Below are 22,400 nucleotides of genomic sequence, written 5' to 3' on the forward strand. Positions count from 1 at the left end.
CTCAGAGCTTGAAATCAGTTACAACACTGTTTTAATCTATGAAATTATTTCAGTGTCTTTCTAGGAAATTTAGACCCAATCTTCAGATACCATAGAGTACCTACTATGTGCCGGGTACTCTAATTAGAATCTTCCATTTCATTGTCATTTAATTCTCACAAGAACCCTGCTAAGCAGGTGGCATTATCTCCTTTCCACCTGTGAGGAAACAGGTTCACAGCCGTTCCACAGCCCCAAGCCTCACATGGAGTAAGAGGTTGAGTAAGATCTGAAGACACATGGCACTTTTAGGCCACACAGTGTCCAAGGTATTTAAATGAAGTAGATGACTGAGTGTTTTTTAAGCCACACACTTACAGAAAAGACACTAGGAGATGAGCAGAAGGTGTTTCCCTGGAGATGCTGCCCTGGTACCATAGCAGCAGGAGGTGGGACAAGCTGACTTCTACTCTGAGTGAGTTAAGAACCTCAGGGCTGCTCTGGGATAGAGACAGCATGAACACCAGTGCATGAAACCATTGTACCCTGGCCATGGTTTTTGTTTTAGATCAGCATCAGGTTCAGAAATCCAGAACCAAAAAGAAATGAATGCAACTCCCATTCCATCAGGTCAGGAGTGACCAGGCCTCCCGCAGACCTTTGCCTGTTTCCTCCCCAAGCGAGCCTCAGAGCCTTAGAAGCCCTCTCCTGCATGGTCCTGTATTAAATCATGTTCTTCTAGGTCAAATAACAAGGGTCCGTTATTCATGCCTCTGTTTATTTATTCATATGTTTATTCATTTTATTCACCTATAAATATTTACTGCTGTAATATTAACCAGCGTCCTTGTGGATAGCAGAGTGCCACGGATATGAATATGGGAAGAAAAAGAAACCACTTTAAAGAAAAAAATTCTTTTAGAGAGTATACTTACTATATGTCTTCTTATAGATATGGGACTTTGTCAATGATGAGTGCTCAGTAAATATTCAGAGACGAATAAAATGAATAAACATATGAATGAATAGAGGAGTGAATAATGGACTCTTGTTACTTGACCTAAGAGAACATAATTTAATACAGGACCAATTTCTATCATTTTCCTATAAGTAATATATTTCTATATTACGTATGATATTTTGATATAAAATATATTTTATCAATAAATCACCTCTAGGCTGGAAAACTCACCCTATGTTGGCCCTTAGGAACATTTAAAAAAATTTTTTTAGAAACAGGATCTTGCTATGTTGTCCAGGCACAATAGCTATTCACAGGTGCAGTCATAGCACACTACGGCCTCAAATTCCTGGGCTCAAGAGATTCTCTCACCTCAACCTCCAGAGTAGCTCCGACTACAGATGTGTGCCACTGTGCCCATCTTTTAGAGATTTTTTTTTCTGGCTCAGAAAAAATCCCTCTCAGTATGTTTATTCCAAACCCTTTCTAACAGGTCTCCATGCGTTAGGCAAAAAGACTTACAGCTTCTCAGATTCTTCTCAGATTCAAAGATTCATCTCTTTGAGATTCATCTCAAAGACTTGCTTGGAGATGACTGTACCATCTCTAAGCAAGTTTTCCTTTCTCTCTAACCTGCTCCTTTGGTTCCCGCACCTCTCTTGGCTCCAGGTGTCAATAAACAACACCTTTGTCAGCTCTTTCCACTGCCTCCTCCTGGTCAGAGCATGCTGAGTGAGCTTCACTTAAAGCCTCACTTTTGCATCGGATAACTTTTTCTCATTTAAATCGAGGGTTTATACACTGCCCAATATACCATTTCCAATATAAACAGGAAAGAACATGATTTCTTTGTAGTAGGTAGCCTCCCCTCTAGGTCTTCTTTTACAGTGTGATGGTTATCAGGCTTCGGAATCAGAAAAAGTTAGTCTGAATCTAATCTCTAGTCCTTAGCTTTAACCTGGGCAAGTTATTGCCATCATCTGAAAAATGAAGATAAAAAGAATGATGAACAAATGAGATCACGTATGCAAAACATACAGCACAATATTTGAAAATAGAGAAGGTTTAGTAAATGGAAGCGATGATGCTGAAGGAGGGAGAAGGAAAAACAGAGTAGAAGAAGAAGAGGAGAAAATTGCTAAATAATGAGTAGCCATCTTGAGAGACACAGAGCGTGGCCCAGAGGACATGAGAGATTAGGAACTGCTGCGTTTTATAGGGAAAGGGAACACAAGGGTAGGAATGTACTGGAAATTCCATCCAAAGAGGACTCAAGGTAATGCAAGTCAGAATGGGTACTTGGGAGCATGGGATGACCTCAGAGCCAAGGTGATATTACATCCCACTGTCACCCACTTCAAAAGGTGGTCTTAATTTAGCTACACGTTCATGGACAAGAAGTTCAGAGCCAGCTCACACTGCAGAACTGGGTTCCAGTTTTATAAGCTAACTTACTGTTTGCCACAGATTGTAATCTCTTTCCCAAAGAACAGACATACCGGGAGCCAGAAAGTAGCTTTTAATTAACGAGTTTGTCATCTGCTGCTCAGTGGTAATGAGGGAAATCCTGTGCCATACATTCTTTTAAGTGTAGATTCAGGATCTGGATATGTACTAGTGAGGTCAGCAATTCAGCCCTTTACCTCTGATTGTGGGCCAAATAAATGGCTGAATTACTCATGGGGGTGTGGATTTTGTTAAGTGTGGTGGGTAGGGGTTGGGAGGAAGAGAAGAGGGTGTGTCTTTCTTGGCATAGGCCAAAATGAATGAAAATGCTTTGAATGTTATTATAATCTATTCTGTGACCGTGTCCAGGTGGCTTTCTGCCACGGCTCTGGGCACACCCATATGGACTTAGTCCCTTTCTGTAGGGATTTCACAGTTTCTGGTTGGCAGAGTAAGGACCAAAGCAGGAAGATTTTCTTCCCCACCCAACACACCCCTGAATCCTGCCAAATGTGAGGTGTGGGAGTGATAATATCAACGCAATAATACCAATAGTAACCACAATGGGTTCTTAAGAAACTGGAAAAGGGTACTGAGAAGTTTTTTCCACCTTTTTTGTATGCCTAGTTTGCTACATTGCTCCTAAGTTCCTAGACTTCTGGGCAGCTCTGCCTATGGAATAGCCATTCTTTTACTCCTTTACTTTCTTAATAAACTTGCTTTCACTTAAAAAATAATAAGTTCCTAGACTTCTCTTTAGTGAATACTAGAGCTCTACCTGAAAGAACCCACATTTTCGGGTCAATTCCCAAAACTCAAATGGTAGTGTCATGGACTTGAAAGCAGTCTTAGGGACTGTCCATTCCAACATTCTGCCCATCACAGACATTCCCTGGGAGCACCCAAGGCAGGCGGTCATCCAGCCTGTGAATGGACACATGCAGAGACGGAGAGCCTGTTTCCTGAGAAGGCCAAGCCATGATGGGCATCTGTAGTGGCTGCAAGACAGCATAATGCGGGGGAAAGAGTATAGGATTGGGAGGCATGGGAATTGGTTCAGTGCTTGTTCTTCCACTGACCAGCTGAACGACCTTCGGGAGAAGTCACTGCGCCTTAGAATGAGTCACTTATCAACTATGAAGCGGTTGGATATGATCTCAGTCATTCTAGCAATAACATGGTCATTTAAAGTTGTTTTTCTACGTCTAGTCAAAACTGGCCTCCTGTAACTGCCAGCTATTGGTGTTAGTTCTAATTTTGAGAAATGTAGAGGATGGGTCTTATCTCATTGGTGTGGCAGCTCATCAAGTATTTGAAGATGGCTGCAATGACCCTGCAAGTTATCTCTTCTTTAGTATAAACATCTCAAGATACTGTAAATCTTCCTTTTATGACTTGGCTTTCAGAAATCCTCCTCCTGACAGTCCTCTTCCAGACAGACTCAACTCTTTAAATTATGGTCCCTAGAATTGGACGCAACATTTCACAACCGGCCAAATAAGAGCCCAGGAAGTACTGGGACTGTAACAACCCAACCCTCCACAACTACCTCTGCCTTTCATCTAGACCCTGTGCTGCTTTTCACTTAAGTTTGCCTTTGCGTTAGTTATTTCAGCCTCCATCGTCATCTCGTGCAACAGACTGTGCTTGTGGTTGGGTACAGCCACCAGGCCCTTACACATGACCTGCTCTCCAGCCAGTTCTCCCCTGTTCTGGACAAACACATTGAATGATTTCCCCCTTTTCACTATACAATTAATATATATGCATAGTAATGTACAAAGCTGAACAATAGCTGCCCAAATTGCAGTATCCAGAGATAACATTGTTAACTTAGGCTAATACCAGTAAATTATTTTTAATAAAAATGTCAGCATTCATGGTTTTCCTTACATACTGAGGTTTATTTACTCCCTGTCTCTGATTTTTTTTTCTTTTTTTTTTTTTTCCGAGACAGAGTTTTGCTCTTGTTGCCCAGGCTGGCCTGCAGTGGCGTGATCTCAGCTCACCACAACCTCCGCCTCCCGGGTTCAAGCGATTCTCCTGCCTCAGCCTCCCAAGTAGCTGGGATTACAGGGATGTACCACCACACCTGGCTAATTTTGTATTTTTAGTAGAGACGGGGTTTCTCTATGTTGGTTAGGCTGGTCTCAAACTCCCAACCTCAGGTAATCCACCTGCCTCGGCCTCCCAAAGTGCTGGGATTACAGGCATGAGCCACCGTGCCCAGCCTCTGATCTTATATCATTCCTCTTACCCTCAGTGGAAGACCTCAGTCCAAGCCTGGCTTTCACCCCTACACCAGCCCATCTTTCCAGCCTTGTCTCCACCATTGCCCAGCTGTTACCCATACCCACCATGGTTCAGACTTCCATACTCCCTGTAAGCTCCTAGAATCTTCCCTCATCTCCCTCATTTGACCTTTTGGAAAACCTCCTGTTCATCCTTCAAGATGTAGTTCAAATGTTACCTCTTCCATGAAGTTTACCCGACTTCCTCTCCCATCCGCATTCCATTGGAATCCCCGGTTCTCTTATCTATATTTCTGTTGATCTTTGATACTACTCTTTTATAACACATGAGATTGTAATTAATTGGATGCACCTGACCACAATCAAGTCCTACCCTGGGAGCCACAATATCATTGGGCAAACTTTAGTCTATTGTCCAAACTGTAGCATATAAAAGCCGTGTCAAAAAAGGAAAAGCTAAAACATCTGCTCTACCTGTGAGTGCTCTTCTTTGAATGTTCACATTAATTACCCTGAACCTGGAACACTTTGTTTTAAGACATGGATGATCAGACGGTGGACTAAAGGTCAAGATGAAGGATAGAGGGAAGAAACAAACATATGTTCTATTTAGTAGGTTCAGGGCAATTCGTTTCAGAAAAGTTTCTTACATTTATATACTACATGCATGACTATATGCTTATGATCTATTTATTAAAATTGTTTTTATTCAGCATGTGTCACATAGACCCAATTTATTTTTGGAGAGCATAGACTAACATAAAAAATAAATAAATCTGGCCATGGCAGCTAATTTGAATGGTATGTTTTTTCTTTTGTTTTTTTGAGATGGAGTCTTGCTCTGTCACCAGGCTGGAGTGCAGTGATGCCATCTCGGCTCACTGCAACCTCCGCCTCCTGGGTTCAAGCACTTCCCATGCCACAGCCTCCTGAGTAGCTGGGGCTACAGGCACACACCACCATGCCCAGCTAATTTTTTGTATTTTAGTAGAGACGGGATTTCACCATTTGGCTGGCAGTGATGCCATCTTGGCTCACTGCAACCTCCGCCTCTTGGGTTCAAGCAATTCCCATGCCACAGCCTCCTGAGTAGCTGGGGCTACAGGCACATACCACCATGCCCAGCTAATTTTTTGTATTTTAGTAGAGATGGGATTTCACCATTTGGCTGGCAGTGATGCCATCTCGGCTCACTGCAACCTCCGCCTCTTGGGTTCAAGCAATTCCCATGCCACAGCCTCCTGAGTAGCTGGGGCTACAGGCACATACCACCATGCCCAGCTAATTTTTTGTATTTTAGTAGAGACGGGATTTCACCATTTGGCTGGCAGTGATGCCATCTCGGCTCACTGCAACCTCCACCTCCTGGGTTCGAGCAATTCCCATGCCACAGCCTCCTGAGTAGCTGGGGCTACAGGCACACACCACCATGCCCAGCTAATTTTTTGTATTTTAGTAGAGATGGGATTTCACCATTTGGCTGGGATGGTCTCCATCTGACCTTGTGATCCGCCCGCGTCGGCCTCCCAAAGTACTGGGATTACAGGCATGAGCCACCACCCAGCTGGTATGTGTTTTATTTGAGTGTGTATAGATGAGTTTTCCAGTGAAGAACATTCATTGTATCCCAGTCAAATATTAAAAATAAGCTGTTCTCCTGGCTTCTATAAATCAGATTTCCACGCACACAATCCTGGAAGAGTATATCTGTGCACATGCCTGCCCTGGAGCTATCCGTTAGAACTGTCCTCACAGTGACGTGGAAAACTTTGCCTCATCTGTATAAGGTCTTGTCTTTAGAAAGAGGAGAAAGGATTGGGAATTTCAGGCTTGAATCTCTGAAGGTGCAAAGCTTGAAAGGTTGAGATGGAGAGCAGAGTCTGGGAACTCTGTGTCTCTGCCTTGGTCTGTGAGAGATGGGGCTGGGCTGGTCTCAAAGCTGTTGCCTAGAACTCAACCGTGGGCTGGCGTTACCCTTTTGAACTCCCCCTGCCTGCTACAATTCTTCTCTGCTCTGTCATGGGTCCCAGGACAGTTTCTGCTCCAGACTGTCTGAGGAGCTTAGGGAACTCTGAAAGGAAACCTTTTAAGTCTGCTTTTCTTGAGAATGCTAAACCTGCAAAACTTGGCCAGACATCACATTGGGTCTCCCTCTGTGGTGACTCAGAAATCTCAAGGAGAGCAGGAAAATCTAGAGGAACACTCATAATGTTGAAAGGGCCAGAGGGCAGGAGGGATGAAATTTGTATTTCCATTGAGTGGGTGATATTTTTCATTTCAAAGCCCGATGTAAAATCTTGCTGGTTTTTAGTTATCTACAGATTGAGAATATAAACACTGCTATTAAAATATTTCATCTCTCCCAAATGAGGCCATGCACAAATTTCCTTCTATGTGCAGAGCCTTCAGCAACATCCATACCAAGCACAGGCAGACATCCAAATCTACTCTTTTTACTTGAAGGGAAACAGTGCTATCTCTGTAGGAGACAGAGGCTGGGGGAAGGGAAGAGAGGGGTCTTGGAAGGTCAAGGCTGAGTTGGCGGAGAGGGCAACATTAATAGGTCAGGAAAGGCAAACCAATTATAATGATTTCTTTCTATCACTAGCAACATCTACTCTGGAAACGGTTGTCTAAGGTTATGCCCTTTCTGGTAGTATTCAGACTTGGAGTACTTAAGCTTAGTTAAAAGAATTTGCTAGCACTTTAAATGTTGGATTGCTGGCGAGAATAGAAAAGCCTGTCCCCCTTCAGGCAAGGTCCTGCCCTGTGCTTTTGTGTGTACCCCTCCGCCCTGAGAATAGCTGGGCTATTGGAGGTTCACACAGTCAATAACCACTGAACTGCACCCGTGGGTAGCTCTCCAGTGCTGCCTGCTCATTTAACAGGTCCTTATGGAGATGGGCCTGATACACAAGTGCTGGCGATCTTCAGGACAAACCCAATAAAATGAGAGAACCTAAGCTTGGCTTCTAACCTTCCTGGGAAAAGGAAGTGTCTTTGGTTTTCATAGAGCACTCAAATCTTTTCTGTACTTCTGTCTTTTTCCATTGAAGATGGAATTGTTCTACCCTCTCCAAAGTGAGCCCTGAACCAAGGGGTTTTCCATGACTTTCTGTGAACATCAACATTCAACTGATGCCTGTTTCCTATACACTTCAGAGAGAGCCAGAGCTTCACAAGCCAATTAACACATTCCTAAGAATCAAAACTTAGTTTCTGGGCTGGGCGCCATGGCTCACCCCTGTAATCCCAGCACTTTGGGAGTCTGAGGCGGGTGGATCACTTAAGGCCAGGAGTTCAAGACCAGCCTGGCCAACATGGCAAAACCCCGTTTCTACTAAAAATACAAAAACTTAGCTGGGTATGGGAGCGGGCACTTGTAGTCCCAACTACTTGGGAGGCTGAGGCAGGTGAATCACTTGAAGCCAGGAGGCAGAGGTTGCAGTGGCCAAGATTGCACCACTGCATTCCAACCTGGGCAACAGAGCAAGACTCCATCTCAAAAAACAAAAAAAAAAACAAAAAAAAACCTTAGTTTCTGAAACCCATAATGCAAATACATATTCCTCCAAAGGTCTCAATGTTCTTATCTCAAAATACACATTTTATTGCTTTTGAAATACATGATTATCATATCCCTTTGGCATGAATTTGTATGAATCCTTAGATTTAAGTATGTAAAATATAATAAAAACAAAAGTGTATGAATACCCCCTACTGCAGAGTTATGCAAGCCTAATATTCAAAGCATGACATATTAAATATTATACTTTAAAGACAGAATTAGAACATGAACACATGTATAATGTCTTTGCCTCAACTTCAAAAGTGCACAGTTGTTGAGAGCCTGGAAGAGACATTCAGGAACGGGCTGCAACAAGCCTTGCTCTGGTGTGGTCCTGCTTATCCAATTGTTGATCAATAATGTCCCTTCCCGGAGGCATAGAAGGCAGGCACCCATACATTCACACCCACAAAAATGTCACCTCATTCCCCAGAGATCGCCAGTCTGGGCATTGACCTTCACTTAAGCAGGGCATCAGTGTGGCGTGGTCCCCCTGCTGGAAGTGGAATTGTTTCTAACTCTGGGTGCCCACACCGTAGAGGGCTTGTCTACACTTGGTCTCAGCCATCACCCCCCAAACACACCCAGCTCTTTACCACCTGATTCCCTCAAGGCCACTCTCCTTCCCTCTGCCAGCACCCCTTGGTTGTAGCTTTGGGGACCCTGGATGTTTGAAAGTTTCATTTGTCCACAATCCAGGTATAAGTCCCCCTTCCCTGGATGCTAGGGAGGGCAGCAGCGGCATGTTGTTGTCACTCAACTTGCTAATCAAGAGAGAACCCCAGAAAGAGTATTTAGGAGATAAGAGGGGTAGTATATATTTTTGTAAATAGAAACTTGTTTTCTATTAATAATTAACCATTTTTCTGATAGCAAAAACATCAGCACAGGTATACTCTGTCCATTTATGGTTGGTTAACACACAGAACCTTTTCTACTGAGTAGGGTTAATAATACTTAGTATGTGCCTAGCATTCAACACTCACAACAGCCTTGCGAAATAGGACTATTTTTATTCCCATTTTACAGGTAAGGAAACAGAGACCAGAGGTGCAATAACTTTCTTAAAACGACTAGAGTGAGCAAGTGACAGCTAGGACTTGAACACAGGCTGTTGGCCTTCAGGATCTAGGCTCCTAACACAATGCACCAAAGCCAAGTCAGTGCCAAAGTTATTCCATACAAACGGCACTTGTTTTCTCACCCTTTCAATGTTCATGTTATCTCTGCTCTTATTTTCATCTTCATTGTACACCTCCCCTTACATGTATTTGCAAGTCTCTCACTTTGCAAAATGGAACTGATAAGTACTAAACCTCCTCAAAAAGAGCACAAACAGCCCCAGAGTGATGATGCCCAAAACTTAAATGACCACAGCAACCAGTGCCATGCCAGTGAGTTTTGGAGCTGAGCTTTGGTCTTGTCGATAGAAGCTTTTAAGTTGAAAGCTTATAAATAGAGGGTTTCTATATTCTGTGAATGATAGAGGTACATAGTTCCAGTTGTATTCTGTATTACGTGTATGTGCCCTCTTTGCATAAATGTGCCTGACACTGTAGTGGAGGCCAGCTTCTTGAAAGCAAAAAAACACGCATCCCATTCATCTCTGTATTTCCAGGGCTCAGCACTAGTGGGTGCTCAATAAATATACTGAATGAATGAATAAAAGTATTACTGCAAAGATCAGTAAGTCCCATGCCAAAAAAAGAAAGGAAGAAAAAAGAAAGGGAAGGAAGGAGTGAGCGAGGAATGAAAAGAGAAAGAGGGAAAGAGGGAAGGATGGTGAGCCTCTTCAGAAAGACGGCCACTCATGCTTGCTCTCTTGGGCATGGAGTGGGTCACTGGGTGGACGTTTAATGGGTTTACATTATTCCTTAACAGTCATTGTTTCAAAATGAGGCATCTCTGATGGCTCCATGCTGGCTTGTCTCTTTCCGCCTATGACATTCTCTCAAGAGTTTAGAGTAGGAGAGGATTTTAGAACATGATAGTAACAAGTAAAATTAGCATTTTTTGGACTCCAGGTACCTGTTTGAAATTATATTGTTTAGAATATAACAATAACAGTGAAATTAAATTGTTGTCTTAAAGTGAATAACTGTAAAGCCGTGTGTGATCTGAACCCCCGAGCCTGCCCTTATCTATCAAAATCCTGGTGTCTGAAGAAGTCCAAAATGAAAACACACTCTGAACAGATTTCCAGCAGGAGCTTCCACCAGGTTTTCTTCGTGGCAAGCCCTAGAAATAGTCTGGACTACAAGCAGGTCTTTTTAAAACCATGCTCCTTTATTTAATCATGAAGATTTAAAGTTTATAAGTTTAGAAATTCAGGGATAAAAATAACCCACTGAGTGTCAGGCCTGATTTCTAAGTGCTGTTCAGGTGTGATCTCACAGCTCTCTCAGCATTTTCATCACTGCCACCACTTCACAGATGAGAAAAGTGAGGCAGACAACAGGCAAGTTACTGGTCTAAGTGGTAGAATAAAAATATAACCCCAGCTCCAGAGCCTCTGCACTCAGCCATCATCGTGTACTGCCCCACGGTGAATTTCATCTAGGATATGCCAAGACCTGCTGATTTTTCGTCACTTGCCTTTTCTTATTAATGTGTGTTCCTTGGCGACAATGGCATCTGCTGAGCCCCACCCGGCCTCCCCACCCACCTCACCGCCTGTTCTCTCCCTCAAATCCGAAAGGTCACGGGTACACACCCAACTTCAGATAGCATTTAGTTAGCTTCCCCTCCAACACTGAGGAAATGTTCATTAAATGCTCCAGCCATTTAACAAGTCTATTTAACTTCATTTTCAATTTAACCATGTATTATTTCAGTTTCCTTTTCCTCCGTATTGTATAGCCCTGGGAATAAGAGTTGGAAATGTGCCTATCATAAGCTGAGTCACATTTTATGTGTCCCCTCCTCTCAAGCCACTGTTTTCTCTCTTTTTTTTTTTTTTTTTTTTTTGCGGTTAAAAAAATATATATATCCTGTGTAAAATAAAACAGATTCAGAAAACTGCGTAAAACAATTCATTATATAATTTGTATATATAATGAATGAAAGAAATAGAACTTTCTCCTTGTACTTGCCTCAGAAGCCATGTGACCCAAGCCAGTCACAGCCCCTGCCACCTTCAAAGTCAGCATTGTATTAACTTATAGTACTTAAACATCCTTGTGGATTTTTTTCATTGCAGATAATTTTTAACATTTTTGAGGTATAATTGCTATATATAAGAAAGAGCACATATTTAATGTATGCAATGTAATAAGTTTTGACATATGTACATGCCCTTGGAAGCATTATCACAATTAAGATAGCAAATACTGGCTGGGTGCGGTGGCTCATGCGTGTAATCCCAGCACTTTGGGAGGCCAAGGCGGGCGGATCACTGGAGGTCAGGAGTTTGAGACCAGCCTGGCCAACATGGTGAAACCCTGTCTGTACCAAAAATACAAAAATTAGCCGAGTGTGGCGGTGCACACCTGTAGTCCCAGCTACTTGAGGCACTAAGGCATGAGAATTGCGTGAACCTGGGAGGTGGAGGTTGCAGTGAGCCGAGATCATGCCACTGCACTCCAGCCTGGGAAACAGAGCAAGACTCCATCTCAAAAAAAAAGATAGCAAATACATCCATCATCCTCAAAAATTTCTTCCTACCCCATTATAATCCCTTCCTCCTGCCACCTGCTCCCTCCTGGTAACCGCTGATCTGTTTTCTGTCACTATATATTTGTCTTCATTTTCTAAGGTTTTATATAAATGGAATCTTTCCGTATATACTCTTTTTGTTTGATTTCTTCCACTCAGCAGAATTACTTTAAAATTCATCCATGTCTTGTTATATGTATAATACCTCATTCCTTTTTATTGCTAAAGAGTATTTTTTGTACATAAATATGATATCTATGCTTATAGAGCATATATATTACAATTTATTCATTCATTCAGTTGTTGATATTTACATCATTTTCAATTTTTTACTATTGGGCTTTTTTCCAAAATGGTTATATCGTTTTACCTTTCCACCATGATTGTATGAGAGTTCCAGTTTCTCCACATCCTAGTCTGCACATGGTATCATTAGTTTTTCTTAATTTTAGCCACTTTAACAGGTGTGTAGTAGAATTTCATCGTGGTTTTAATTTGCACTTCCCTAATGACTGATGATTTGAGCATCTTTTCATGTGTTTATTTGCCATCTGTATCTCTACCTTGGTGAAGTGTTTGCTTAAATCTGTTGCCCATTGTTTAATTGGATTGCTTGTTTTCTTATTATCAAGTTTCTTATTATAGTATTTATATATTCTAGATACAAGTTCTTTATCAGACATGTGCTTTGCAAATATTTTCTCCTACTCTGTGGATTTTTTAAAAATTTCCTTCATAGTGATGGAGCAGTTTTTAATTTTGATGAAGTCAAATTTATCAACTTCTATGTATCATGCTTTGATGTCTTATTAAAGAAATTCTTGCCTAATCCAAGCTCACAAAGATTTTCTGCTATGTTTTCTTCCAGGCACACATATTATAGTTTATGTTATATGTTTAGACCTATGATCTATTTTAAGTTAATTTTTTATATGATATGAGGTATGAATTGAAGCTCTTTTTTATTTGTTTGCATATGTATTTGATTGTTCCAGCACCATTTGTTGAAAAGACTGTCTTTTCCTCCACTAGATTGCCTTTGTAACTTTGTCAAAATTGGTTGTCCATGTATGTGTGAGTCTGTTTCTGGACTCTATTCTGTTCAATTAGTCTGTTTGTCTTTATGCCAGCACTGTACTGTTTTGAGTACTGTAGCTTTACAGTACATCTTAAAATCAGATGATGTTAGCCTCTCACCTTTGTTCAATCTAAATAGAAAGTTGTTTTGGCTACTCTTGGTCCTTTGCATTTCTCTATAGATTTTTGAATCAGCTTGTCAATTTTTACCAAAAAGCTTGCTGGGATTTGAATCAAGGTTGTTTTGAATTTATAGATCAATTTGAGGAACGTTGACATCTCAAAAACATTGCATCTCATGTCTCATGAACAAAGTATATCTCTCCGTTTACTTAGGTCTTCTTGAATTTCTCCCAGCTATGAGTTTTCAGTGTAACAGGTCTTGTACATCTTTTGTTAGATTTATTCCTATTTTATGTTCTTATGCTCTTGTGAGTTCTTAAATTTCATTTCTGATTATTTATTCCTAGTATGTAGAAATACAGTTGACTTCTATATTATTGATTCTATAATCTGCAACCTTACCAAACTTATTCTAGTAGCATTTTTATAGATTCCATTGGATTTCTACATAATAGTGTTGTTTGCAAATAAAGACAGCTTTCTTCCTCCTTTCCAAACTAGATGCCTGCTATTTATTTTTCTTGCCATATTGCAATGGCCAAAGCCTTCAGTAAAATGTTGAATCAAGTGGTGAGAGCAGATCCTTGCCTTGTTCCTTATATTAGGGAGAAAGCATGCACCCTTTTACTATTAAGTATGATGTTAGCTGTGGTTCTTCAGAGATGCCCTTTCTTAGATTAAGGCAGTTTCCTTCTATTCCTAGTTCACTTAGAATTTTTTATCAGGATGTTGGATTTTGTTAAATGCTTTTCTGCCTCTATTGAGATGATCATACAGTTTTCCAAAATTATATCTGTTGATTTTCAAATGTTAAACCACCTCTACAGTCTTGAGATAAGCCCCATTTCATCATGATGTAATTACCTTTATTGTTGTATTTGATTTACTGAAATCATATTTAGTTTTTTTATGTTTTAAATATTCCCAGTACACTTGATAATTTGGGATCCCAATCTGGCTTGTTATATTTAGTCTCTGCACTAAACTCTAGCTACGGTAGCTACAGTTTACTTAATGACCAAATAACAACCTTTTCTTCCATTTTAAATTTTGTATGACTTTGGCTGAGGGTCATTGAAAATCAAGGATGGGAATACACACACACAGAGGCACACACATATACACACACACACACACTCCCCACAATCTTACATGGTGAGGTCCTGACTGAAGTTTATTAGGAAAACTAGGAGAGACAGGCCACAGGACTTTTCAACCTTCCTGAGTAGAGCTAACATGAGACTAAGCCTACTCAGTGAGTCTCAGTGAAAACTGGGAAAGAGGGATACAGAGGAGAAGCAGTAAGCACCGCTGCAGTATGGCTTGGAAGAATGCTGTTAATACTGCTTTATCCCATCATTGCTCCATTGTCCAGTCTTGACACAGGACTTCCTGCCACCTTAGACTGAAATAGAATCACTGCCCCAAGATAAATGTGATGGGGGAGACGGGGTTTAGGAAGTGATTATCAGACACCTGCATGATAAGAGAAAATGGAAAGCAAAAACAAGGAGATAAGAAGGAAACAAGCCCAGCATGTTCCCGTGGGTTTTACACATAGACTCAGAATATCAGTAGCAGCAGGGACTGTGGCAACCCAAGGCCACAATACCCAACTAACAGATAAGAACACCAAGGCTAGACTAGAGAGGCTGTTCATCTGGGAGCATACTGGTTTGTTTTGTTTTGTTTTTCCCTCTTCTTGATATATCCAGAAAATACTTCCTCCTCCCAGCCCAGTTTAGCAGTAACTTACTTCCTTGGAGAACAATGCCTCAACCCATATTCAGGCCTTAGGTTGGTACAGACAATGGCACTTTACATGCGTGGGACTCTCCCCACCCCCTTCATTCAATGCTGCCTAATGAGCACTCACTTCTTGGGTCTCATCACCAGTCCTGCACTGTAATTCAGGGAGCCAGCTGCCTCTGCCAACAGTGTAAGTAATCTCAGGCTCTTTTATAATCAGTCCTGAAGAACCCAGAGGGGGCACCAGACTCACCTCAACCTCAGATTATGTTTTGGATCCACTTTTCTTCGTCTTGGATGAACTTTGTGAACTTTGTGTTTGTGGGAGAGCACAGTGAAGGATGACAAGGAAAAGGAAAAACGGGGTAGGAGAACCAAAGGCAGGACAGCTTTTCCTTCCTCTTTTCTTTCCTGAATTTTTTTTTCTAGAGAAGTCTTCAAATATTCCAGCCTCAACTTTTTAAGAAGAAAAAGCAGAATGTTTTTAGTAGGATCTTTTTGTTTCTAGCTTACTGGGAGACAGTGGGAGGATGGACACTTTTGAGCAGATATGCATCACCCAGTCATCTCCAGAAGAACATCTGAATCTCTAAGGAATTGATCCAAATTGTTAATAATACTTGTGGTTTAAGACAGATAGATGAAACACCTTGTATAATCACTACATTCAATGTATTTGACTCATGTATGGGACTTAGAATATAAATTTTAATAAAGTAGAGGCTTAAGCTTGCATCTTTGCTTGTGTGTCGTACTATGGCACGTAACTGTGATTTCCTTGCTGAATCCCTTTAGGGCAAAGCTGGCTTTGGTCATGATCAGATTTAGGGTGTCTAGCACATAGTAGATACTTAATAAATATTTACATAACAAACCTTTACATGGTACTGATTATGTACCAAGCACCGTGCTAAATACCTTAAAAATTTAAGCTCATTTATTCCCTACTCACGTAAGGAAACTGTCATTACTATCTATATTTTACAAAAAAAACTGAATCCAGAGAGACTGAGCACCTTGTCCAAGGTCACACAACTAGTAAAGGGAGGAGCCAGCATTTGAACCCAAGCAGTCTTGCTCTTTTTATTTGTTTATTTAATTTTTGTACAGGCAGAGTCTCACTATGTCACCCAGGCTGGTCTCAAACTCCTGGCCTCAAGCAGTCCTCTTGCTGTAGCCTTCCAATGCTGCGGGATTATAGGCATGAGCCACCGTCCTCCTCCGCCAAAGAGGTCCTGCTGTAAACACTTGCTAAGACTACATTGACATTGAATTTTTCAGTCATTAATGTTATGATGCTTTTGAAATTGTGATATGATTCTGCATGAAAAATGGGGATTATATGATGATTTCATTGACCTAAGACAGTTAACTAGACATCAGAATATATCTTCACTTCCTAAGTTACCCACTGGTTATTGATTCTATGTTGGTTGATCCATAAGGAGGCATATGTTTGTTAATGTACTTACTCAACATTACTAATTACATTTTTACTTTAAAAAGCATCAGTGCTTCTTCTCTTACTATATGGAAATTAAAGATTCCTTTTGCAATTTTGTTTCTTACTCTTTCTACATTCTGTAATATATTAGAAACATGAAATTACTCCTTTGTTCTTCAGGAACTGTTCATTTGAAACTCTCCAACGTAAGGATGCTGGGGAGAAAACATTCCTATGTTTTATTTTGATAATGAAATATTGTGTAGTTTTAAAGCTTAGACATATAAACTTCATGTGCACATCATATATATATATAAAAATCATATATATATAAAATATCATATATATATACACACACACACACGTGCACACCCTTGCATCTAATTTATAAATTCTAAGATAGTCGTGAACATACATTTTTAGATTCTGTGACTTATTTGGCTTTTAATGCACCACACGGTAAAACTCTTTATACTCTGTCATATTTTTGTATTTTCTACCCACTTAGGGGAGACTACAATTATATAAAAGTTGCTATAACATTTTTAATTAATTACTTGACTCCAAATAATTCCCTGTAACATTCTAAATTTAATCATTTGACTCTGAGTAGATTCGTTCCTCATTTAATATCTTTGTCACTTTCCCTTCAGATTTCTTCTACTGTTCTTTACTTTGGGCTTACTTTTGCTGTGCCTCTTTTTCTTCATTTCTAATCTACTATACGTTCTTTTTTTTTTTTTTTTCTTTTTGAGAGAAGGTCTCGGTCTGTTGCACTGCAGTGGCGTGATCTCAGCTCACTGCAACCTCCGCCACCGGGGTTCAAGCGATTCTCCTGCCTCAGCCTCCCGAGTAGCTGGGATTACAGGTGTGCGCCACCATGCCCGGCTAATTTTGGTATTTTTGGTAGAGACGGGGTTTCACCATGTTAGCCAGGCTGGTCTCGAACTCCTGACCTCAAGTGATTCGCCCACCTTGGCCTCCCAAAGTGCTGGGATTATAGGCGTGGGCCACCGCACCTGGTCTCACTACGTTACATTCTTAATATGGTTTTGTTAGCACTCTCTGTGCCAAAATCCTATTTTCCCCTTTTCCCTTAGGCAGGGCATGCACAGAGCAGATCTATTTCCTACCAACCTTTTTTCCCATGGCACACACAGCTGCCCCTTGGCAATAAGATGTAGTCCCTGACTGATGCAGCATTGCTCTCTGAAGATTTTCATCCAGCTTTCTTAGTCTCATCTAGCTTTATGAAAAATGAGAGGCTAGATATTTTGCTGTTTCTTATTAAGATTTGCATTGCTCATACTATAGGTGTCCTGTGTAATTGCTCTAACATTTTCTCTTCACACAAGATTATCCAGTATTCTCTCTTATCCTGCCTCATCCTTTTCCTTTTCTGTAGCCAGTTGTTATGAAAGGGGTGGCCATGGCAGACACTGTTGCAGTGTAATGTCAAATATTATATATTTAATGTACATGTGCCTGCATGTGTAGTTTTGGTTTTTTTGTTGTTGTTGTTTGTTTTTGGAGACAGAGTCTCACTCTGTCACCTAGGCTGGAGTGCAGTGGCACAATCTCGGCTCACTGCAGCCTCTGCCTCCCAGGTTCAAGCGATTCTCCTGCCTCAGCCTCCCGAGTAGCTGGAACTGCAGGCGCCTGCCACCACACCTGGCTAATTTTTGTAATTTTAGTAGAGACGGGGTTTCGCTATGTTGGCCAGGCTGGTCTTGAACTCTTGACCTTAGGTGATCTGCCCACTTCAGCCTCCCAAAGTGCTGGAATTACAGGCATGAGCCACTGCACCCGGCCATGTGTAGTTTTCAAAAGAGCCATAGAAAGGAGTCGACATTTGAAACCATTAAAAATGAACATTTTTTTTAATGCCAACAGAATACTTCCCTGGAAAAAAGAGCCACAGATACTTGTTGGCTTTCTTTCTTTCAATTTTTGTGATGACAAAGCTGTTGGATTTGACTTTTGAGTAGTAAGTTTATCCTCAGGGCCTTTAATAACACCAGCATGGAATCAAAATTAGGAAAATTACTGGACTTTGGCTATGTATACACCAGGTTCGTGACTGTTGAACAGGATGATGTTTGAGAAGATTTACTGAGGTTTTGGGAGTATCTTCCTTCCCTGCATTTTGGCCAGTTTCAAATCAGAAGTGGGCAGAGCCTAGTTAATTGCAATGGAAAAGGGCAAACCAGGAGCCAGCAGCTGGAGAACCACCTTGTGCACTGGCACACAGAGCACGGTTGCTCAGCATGGCTGGTGTGGTGGAGGGGATAACTATGACATGGTGCATGGCCAGGGGCAGAGGCCGGGAAGCCTGTCGCAGCATAGCATGTTGCAGTGACATGATGACAGGAAGCCTCGGAGCAAATGCTGTTTGGAGATTTGAGGGAGGTGAACAGGCTGTCAGCATTGAGGAAAACTGTCGGCAGACCACAGTGATGCAGGCTCTGGGCTGTAGGTCAGAACTCTTAAGGATTATTAAGATCATACCAGTTTAGTAGGGCTGGTTACAAGGTAGGATACCAGGAGAGGAATACAGAAATGAGGGACAAGACAGGCAATTCAGAACACAGCTCACAGAAGCCCAAAACAAGACTGGACCAAACAAGTTCAAGTGCAAGCTAAAAGTCATGGCATCATTATATTGAAAAGATGTGATGAAAAAGTAATGTACCCACTGACTGATTTTGCCTTATTGCTTGGGCATAGTGAGAAGGCCCTCTCTTCCTATCATTGTTTTGGTAAAAGAAAAAAAAAATTACCCTGGCACCCATCAGAGCTAAATGATGTCTCTACCTGCCTTCCCCAACCAGGTTCATGCCTGGTTTGCTTAGGGATTATCTGATGTTACTAGCCATGTCTCTTCTTGCCTCCACTGGCATGGAAAATCTGGGTAACCACAAGCAAACTTGACCAGACTGCTACCAATGCCTGAAACTGAATATTATAGTACAACCGTGTGACACATTCAAAGATGCTGACTGCTGTGGAACACTGAGGCGCAACAGAACTTCACGAAAAGAAACTTTTCAGTGCACCCTCTGTTAGCCAACTCTTTTTGAGTGTGCTTGCAACTGTGCTGTTGATGTAGAGCGAATTATATGTTTAATTTTGATCCCAAACCATAGGTAGATGCTTAATTTTTAAAATAGGCAGATAGTGTCTAGAAAATTAGTAGAGAAAAGTAAGTTTAAGCTAAATATAAAAACAATGAACAGAATGTTTCCTATTAACATGTTTTGTTTACTTTTTGTCTAAATCAGAGATGAGCAAATTTTTTCTAAAAACAAAGAGCCAAATAAATATTTTAGGCTTAGAAGGCCGTATGGACTCTATAATAGGTATTTTACATAGTCCTTGTTGTGTGAAGCAGCAATAGACAATGCATACAAGAATGGTCATGGCTTTGTGCCAATAAAACTTTATTTACAGGCTGGTCACGGTGGCTCATGCCTGTAATCCCAGCACTTGGGAGGCCAAGGCAGGTGGATCACTTGAGGTCAGGAGTTTGAGACCAGCGTAGCCAACATGGTGAAATCCTGTCTTTACTAAAAAAAAAAAATACAAAAATTAGCTTGGCATGATGATGTACGCCTGTAATCCTAGTGCTTTGGGAGGCTGAGGCATGAGAATCGCTTGAACCTGGGAAGTGGAGGTTGCAGTGAGCCGAGATCGCACCACTGCACTCCAGCCTGGGCGACAGAGTGAGACTCTGCCTCAAAATAAAAAACAACAAAAAAAACCTTTTTTTACAAAAGCAAGCAGTGGGCCAGATTTGGACCATGGACCATAGTTTGCCAACCCCTAGTCTAAAGAAAACAGCATTTCCACTCACAAATTATATATATATATATATATATATGTGTGTGTGTGTGTGTGTGTGTGTGTGTGTATAGTACTGTTTCTATTGAACAGATAAAACCATATATTCATGGTAGCTGCAGAAAGCAAAAGATACCTTTAAGTGACTTCCTCCTTTTTAATGGATAATGGCAATATTTATTATTTTGATTTAGTTAAATATTTATTGCTGAGTACCAGTTATGTTCTTATTACTCAGTATTAAAGGAAGATTTTAAAACTCCTGGCAGCCTCTGATCTCCAGGAGCTCATAGTATAAGAGAGCTAAGCAATAATATTGCAAAGCAGTAGAATAAGCATAATACAGAGAGACCCATGTGCACTGGGACAGTTTGGTCTTCAGGAGGAGGGGTAGATCTAGATGAGTCCTGAGGGCCAGCGCATATTTCTAAAGACGGGAGAGACAGGAGAGCATCTAGGGGAGAGGTGATGAGACCAGGAGGAGCATGAACAAAGATTATACAATCAGAGAAAACGAATAGTTAAAAGAAAGCAGGTAACTAGGCTAGCCAGGGCAAGATGATCATGCTGGCTGTGCCTCTTCACTTTCATCCATAAGATACGGAGAGTAACAGTAGCTTCCTTGTAGGGCTGTCATGAAAATTTAGAAAGTTAATATTTGTAAAATTCCTGGAGTTGTTCCTGACAAAGAATATATAACTATTTGTCAAACAAATAAATGCTGGAGGTAGAGGTGGGGATTGGTTAATAAGATATGGTAAGGTGGAGTCAGGTTGAGGACAAGAATAATTTTCCAAAAACACTTTGATGATGTAGCTGTATAGTGAGGGACCGGTAGTGTCCACTACCTTCAGGACAATAGCCAAACTCCCAACTAGGCTTTCATAATTGTCCCCTGATCCCAAATGAGTGATCAGTAAGTGAGGAATGTAAAAGGTAACTCCTGAGGCCAGGCACTGTGGTTCACATCTATAATCCTAGCACTTTGAGAGGCCAAGGCAGGAGGATAACTTGAGGCCAGGAGTTCGAGACCAGCCTGGCCAACAATAATGAGACCCCATCTCTACAAAATATTTTAAAAAATTCTGGTCTGAGAGCTAGGAGCAAGAGCTTAGGGAAAGGAGGAATAAAAGGAGGTAGTTGGCTACCAACAGACATCTGAATTCTTAACCAATGAAGACAAAAAATGTAAAAGTGGTCCCAGCCGCTTGGGAGAATGAGGCAGGAGGATTGCTTGAGCCCAGGAATTCAAGGCTGCAGTAAGCTGTGATTGTGCCACTGCACTCCAGCCTGGAAAACAGAGCAAGACCCTAAAAAAAAAAAAAAGAGAGAGAGAGAGAAAGAAAAGAGAAAGGTAACTCCAGTTCTAGCACACAGTGCCACTGCAGGAGTGAGGAAGCCACGTGGGAGAATTATTTTATGGGAAAAGCTGAGGAATGCTTTTGCACATGTTGTATTGGAGGTACTGGTGCCCAAGTGGAGACAGCCTGCAGGCAGAGGGCGGCTTGAGTTGGGGCTAGAGATGGACACTTGGGAACCATGAGCACAGAAGAGACCACAAACATGTTGAGACAAGGGAAGCGGGCGGGAGAAAGAGCAGGGCATTGAGCCTTGAACATTGCTCACACCTTCATTGATTTGGAAGAGACAAACTGCTGCTGTCAACCCAAGTTTGGGGTAGGCGGAAAAGAGGATACAGAGATTCTCTACCTCCTCTTACTTGGGAATGTAAGTCAAATGTGAGTTTCATGGCAGGAAGAGTGTGAAGTTGTTAAGTGCACAGTAGTCCATGAGAACAGATTTTCCCATCTTGAGCAGACCCTGCAGAGCCACAGACAATGCCGCCTTATGAGCTCTGGTCAGTCTGGTCACGGGATACCTGTGGGGATTTCTTTCCTGTCGGAGCAGTGGCTTCCGTGAGACTTGGCAAAGAGGCTGGTCTGAGGAATGCTTCTGGTTGTGGGTACATTCCAGCCCAGGGTGGTGTCCCAGACATTTTCCTTTTAATGAAGCCCCAGCTTTTTTCTCCCTCTTGCTTTTTTTTTTTTTTTTGTAATGAAAGGGTTGTTACAAGGGAAATATAATGGGGCCCTGGCTGTGTTTCATTAACTTTTAATTTAAGCTGTTAGTATGGAATTAGTTAGCAGACTTGTGAAACAATTAGCTAGCCAGTGGGATTCCATTTTAACAAGGGGAGCACTGTGCGCTCTAGGATGCTAGCTATGTGTGTGAATGCGGAGTTTAAGGAGCTTCGCTGTTTGTTCGACATACGAAAGTGAATCACAGTCCTTGTTCCTGCCTCCTCTA

The 22,400-nt window shown here is 41.5% G+C and overlaps 1 protein-coding gene across 8 annotated transcripts in view; it reads left to right on the forward strand.

The window, feature by feature from the left end:
- PALLD (palladin, cytoskeletal associated protein) overlaps nt 1-22,400 on the forward strand; it is a 435,452-nt gene that overhangs the window by 270,079 nt on the left and 142,973 nt on the right. The gene's annotated exons all lie outside the window — the stretch shown is intronic.

Source organism: Gorilla gorilla, chromosome 3 (assembly GCF_029281585.2).
Source record: "Gorilla gorilla gorilla isolate KB3781 chromosome 3, NHGRI_mGorGor1-v2.1_pri, whole genome shotgun sequence".
NCBI lineage: Eukaryota > Metazoa > Chordata > Mammalia > Primates > Hominidae > Gorilla > Gorilla gorilla.